Source organism: Myotis brandtii, unplaced genomic scaffold (genome assembly GCF_000412655.1).
Source record: "Myotis brandtii unplaced genomic scaffold, ASM41265v1 scaffold83, whole genome shotgun sequence".
NCBI lineage: Eukaryota > Metazoa > Chordata > Mammalia > Chiroptera > Vespertilionidae > Myotis > Myotis brandtii.
In genome coordinates, this window is record NW_005371371.1 from 6,714,401 (window position 1) to 6,720,047 (window position 5,647).

A 5,647-nucleotide genomic window follows, 5' to 3' on the forward strand; every position below is an offset into this window, starting at 1 on the left:
CACAGATCCGTGTCTTGGTCCCATGGACAGCCTCCCGCAGTGCCCCCCGCCCACCAGGTCACGGATCCAGGTCCCAGACCGCAGACAGCCTCCCGTGGTGCCCCCCGCCTGGCAGGGTCACAGATCTGGGTCCGGGGACCACGGACAGCCTCAAGCACTGCCCCCCACCTGGCAGGGTCACAGATCCGTGTCTTGGTCCCATGGACAGCCTCCCGCGGTGCCCCCCACCCGCCAGGTCATGGATCCGGGTCCCAGACTGTGGACAGCCTCAAGCGCTGCCCCCCACCCGGCAGTGTCACAGATCCGTCCGTGTCTTGGTCCCGTGGACAGCCTCCCATGCTGCCCCCCCACCCGGCAGGGTCACAGATCCGGTCCCAGGACCGTGGACAGCCTCAAGCACTGACCCCACCCGCCAGGTCACGGATCCGGGTCCCAGACCGCGGACAACCTCAAGCACTGCCCCCCCGTCCAGCAGGGTCACAGATCCGTGTCTTGGTCCCGTGGACAGCCTCCTGTGGTGCCCCCTGCCCGCCAGGTCACAGATCCGGGTCCCAGACCGTGGACAGCCTTGCCCGCTGCAGCCCGCCTTCAGTATGCAAATTAGCTGCCATCATGTTACTTCACGGTGGGGGTCCCCACTGGGGTGCCTGGCCAGTCTGGGTGAGGGGATGATGGCTGTTTGCATCTGGTCACACCCCCTTCAGGGTGGGGGTCCCCACTGGGGTGCCTGGCCAGTCTGGGTGAGGGGATGATGGCTGTTTGAAGCTGGTCACACACCCTTCAGGGTGGGGGTCCCCACTGGGGTGCCTGGCCAGCCTGGATGAGGGGATGATGGCTGTTTGCAGCTGCTCACACACCCTTCAGGGTGGGGGTCCCCACTGGGGTGCCTGGCCAGCCTGGATGAGGGGATGATGGCTGTTTGCAGCTGCTCACACACCCTTCAGGGTGGGGGTCCCCACTGGGGTGCCTGGCCAGCCTGGATGAGGGGATGATGGCTGTTTGCAGCTGCTCACACACCCTTCAGGGTGGGGGTCCCCACTGGGGTGCCTGGCCAGCCTGGATGAGGGGATGATGGCTGTTTGCAGCTGCTCACACACCCTTCAGGGTGGGGGTCCCCACTGGGGTGCCTGGCCAGCCTGGATGAGGGGATGATGGCTGTTTGCAGCTGCTCACACACCCTTCAGGGTGGGGGTCCCCACTGGGGTGCCTGGCCAGCCTGGATGAGGGGATGATGGCTGTTTGCAGCTGCTCACACACCCTTCAGGGTGGGGGTCCCCACTGGGGTGCCTGGCCAGCCTGGATGAGGGGATGATGGCTGTTTGCAGCTGCTCACACACCCTTCAGGGTGGGGGTCCCCACTGGGGTGCCTGGCCAGCCTGGATGAGGGGATGATGGCTGTTTGCAGCTGCTCACACACCCTTCAGGGTGGGGGTCCCCACTGGGGTGCCTGGCCAGCCTGGATGAGGGGATGATGGCTGTTTGCAGCTGCTCACACACCCTTCAGGGTTCCACTACCCCTAAAAATTAATGGAAAAATATCCTCTGTGAGGATTAACAACAATAAAACCTCACCACTGTGCTTAGAATCCCCAACAGTGAAGTCAGGATTTTATCACTGCCCTCTTTCCTGTATACCCTTCCTCCCTGCCCCAGCCTGCCCCACTCCAGGTCCTGAGGACCACTCCTTACTGCAATCCCTGCCCCAGCCCGCCCCACTCCAGGTCCTGAGGACCACTCCTTACTGCAAGACTTGTGGCTCTTTTCCTTGGGGGATCATTCTGATGTGCAATTAATGATGCAGTATGAGAGGGCAGCTTGGAAGTGCAAGAAAGTCAATGCCCTTTGTAGCAGCCCTCAACCAATGACAGAGAAAATGGTGGCTAAATAAATATTCCAGCATTCTGAGGTCGAAGATGAGACCAGTCTGGGGTGTGTGATATGCCACCTCCCAAAAGTTCCAACAGAATGTAATCACAGTTACACTGAACAGTAATCAGTTTGTGAATAATCTCTAAATGTGCTCCCTTTCCAACTTCAATACTGATATTACCTAGAGTATTTCCCCCAAATAAACACCTTACCCTCAACTCCTTGTCTTGAGAATTGCATCTGAGTGAGAGTGGGCTTCCCATCATGCCCAAAGACAGTGTTCTACAAAATCTCCCCTGCAAGCCCATTCCCTCACTGACCTCACCTCCCTGGTACATTCCATGTCCTTCACTTTCCTCCAGCACACCAGGCATTTTCCCACCTCAAAGCCTTGGCACTTGTTGCTTGTTCTGCTGTAACGCTTCTTTCTTCTTGTCTTCTTAGTGAGTCCTCCCTGTCCCCACTCCTGCCTCCCCCACCATCACAAACACTATCTCAATAACCTGTTATATTTCCCTTCATAGCCCTTAAAACCACTTAGCATCATCTATATTTTATTTATTTATTATAAATATGTTTCTCCTCACTAAACATCAATCTAAAAATGGAAAGAATGTAGTTTGTTACATTCACTATTGGATCCTCAGTGACAAGAATAATGACTAGCATATACATAGTAGTTAGCCAACTAATTTTCATGAATATATTGTTATCATTTATTTGGTGTTTATTTGGGCAAACTATTAAACATTTTTGAGACATTTTTTCTTATTTAAAAAATGGAAATAAAAATCCTTAGTATACTTTAGGTGTCCAGTAGATGATGTTAATTCTTATAATTAATATTTTATGTTATTTTCACACAGTCAGATATATTGTAAGTTGTAGAAACTGCAAAATTAGTAGAAATGCTTCAATTTTAAGAAATTTAAGCTCCATTAAAACAATACATAGAAATAAAACTTTTCTAAGCACACATTTATCATATCATAGCCATAATGTTGAAAGATCTTTCCAAATGATGATACTACTTTGATTAGAATGTTGGCATGTTCAGTACTAGAGATGGTAAGCATTAATTCAGAAGGAAACTTCTGAAAATTTAACTTGGGCTTTGTATTTCTTAGGAGGAGGTCAGATGCTTTAGAAGAAGATTAGAAGAATTTATCAAAAGGGTGACTGGCAAAAATAAACTTTACTACTATTTTTGTCTTACTTGTTGTGTCTTGTAACATAGAACAAAGAAGTAAAATAGCAAGAGAGTTAATAAAACAACTTGAAATGAAATGGTAATAGTAAAGGTCAGTTTTAAAGTGACACGTGAAGGAACACTACAGAGAAGGAGTGACAAGGTCACAGCCTCATGGGACAATGCAATTCCTCAAGGCATTGACTAGGTTAATTGGGAAGGGATAGTTCTTTACAAGGGGTATGCAATGTAATAACCATCTAAAAAGGGACTGAGCTGAGATATACCTACTGAAGTCATTTTATATTTTGTTTTCTATAACCATTGACTACCAAAGTAATGTGAGCTATGGACTAAAAAAATAGTAGTGGAAATCTTTTGTGAGATAAATTTATGATCATAATTGTGAGGCTAATATGAGAAATGTGTGGTTGGATATATCCTCATTTATAGTCGCCCCAAAACTTTTGACAATAGTTTTTACTATAATGAGTGAGTGTGTGCATGCACACACAAATACACACACATGCAAGTAAACAGTTGAATGAATTTAATGAATTGAACACAGCTTCTAGATCCACAAAAAAAAAAAAAATTTCAATAGTATCCCAGTATTTTCCCCTCAGACATATCTGCAGGAAATGAATTTGAAGTAGCAATTTAGAGAAATAGAGTTGTGGTTTAGCCATTTTTATTTTATTTTTTGATAGGTGGCAGCAGATTCAGGCACTCTGAGAATTAGTAGCTACACCGTTCTCCCCTCACGTCAGAGTGTTAATGAAGGCCAAAAGCATTTTTGTAAGTTATACTTCAGCCAATGTCTATATTCCTTCTAAAGATTCTGTGAGCTTTCTAATATCCCTTAATCAATCCCCTCCTGCTTAAATGAGCTCCCATGGATTCTCTTTCCTTCAGTCAAGGACCCAGAATGAAACAAAGATTAATCTTCTCTATGGTGGTGAAAATTCAAATTTTATTGAATGAGATTCCCAAAGGAGTGTAAGTCAAAAAAGAGCATTCAAGAATAATTTTACAGTAAAAAATTGATAGTTGTAAAAGATATTTGTAAAAGACATAGAGAACTATGACAGGCATCCAAATAAGGTTAACTTTGAAGTTGATCCTTTAGAAATGTTATAAGCTAAACTGTCCTCTAAATTTGTAGGTGTCCAACAAGTCTTAATCCCCATACCTTAGTATGTGACTGTATTTGGAAATAGCATATTTAAAGAAGTAAATAAGGTTAGACAAAGTAATGAGGGTGGGCCTTAATTCAATATGGCCAGTGTTCTTATTAGATGGGATTAGTACATAAACATGCATGGAAGACTATGTGAAGAAACAGAAGACAGACTCTACAAGCCAAAGAGAGAGGCATCAAAAGAAACAACTCTGCAAAACTTTAATCACAAACTTCCAGACCCCAGAAATGTGAGGAAATAAATTCCTGATGTTTAAGTCCTCACCCTGTGGCAATTTTTTACAACAGCCCTGGCAAACTAAGGAAGGAAGAATTTTCAAGAAACAACTCGGCAAAACTTTAATTACAAACTTCCAGACCCCAGACATGTGAGGAAATAAATTCCTGATGTTTAGCCCTCACCCTGTGGCAATTTGTTACAACAGCCCTGGCAAACTAAGGAAGGAAGAATTTTAGATGTTCAAATGAGCCCACGGGTTCTGTTAAAGGGAAATAAGAAATTATTATGAAGCTGCATTTGTTAGTTAAAATTCAGTGACAATAAAAACAGAAATTAAATTTCACCTAATCAAGAAGACTCACTTTATAATGAAATGAAGTGTCCCCCAGCTCCAAAATGTGAAGTCATAATGAAGAATACTAAGGGAAAACTGTTAAACACAAAATCTGAATGTTTTAGGGACAGGTAGTCAGTACCTGGTACATAGAAGTACAGAACCAAGATCTTAGAACATATTACTTTTTCCATTTTATTAGCCCCTTTGTTTAAGTAGAACAAGACAAAATATACTCTCAACAAATTGTCAAAGCAATATTTTGTTGACTTATTTTAAAAATATATAAGAAAAATAAATAAATAGAAATATCTCAGAAAGTATGCCGCCTTTACTTTTAGGGGCATAGTTCAAAAAATGTAGATTTGTAAGTAGTTCCAAGGGTCACGGTATATGATCCAGAGTATAGACCATTTACATCATTTAAATATGTTGATAGCATGCAATTGTACAAAACTGATGTAAGGTTAATTCTAAAGTAATATACAGTAATTAAATGTATATAAAGATATGAACATAAATAAATTACAAAAACATAAGTTATTCGTTTGACATGAAATTAATTGAGAAAATTAAATAATGATGAGAATTGTGTGTGCCTGTTTTTTTTTACATATACCCAATGCTAATCAAAATTAATTTACACATGTAAATGTAGATGATCTCAATTAAAATTATTATTTGCAAAGGCTTTATAGATGATTCAGGTTATTTGCTTGGCATAGGAATATTTACTTTAGAAAGTACATTTTTACATTTTATTCTCATTGGCTAAAATATACAAGCCAACATTTCCTGCACTTGACCTGAAAGGGTCATCTTTCTGGGATATTT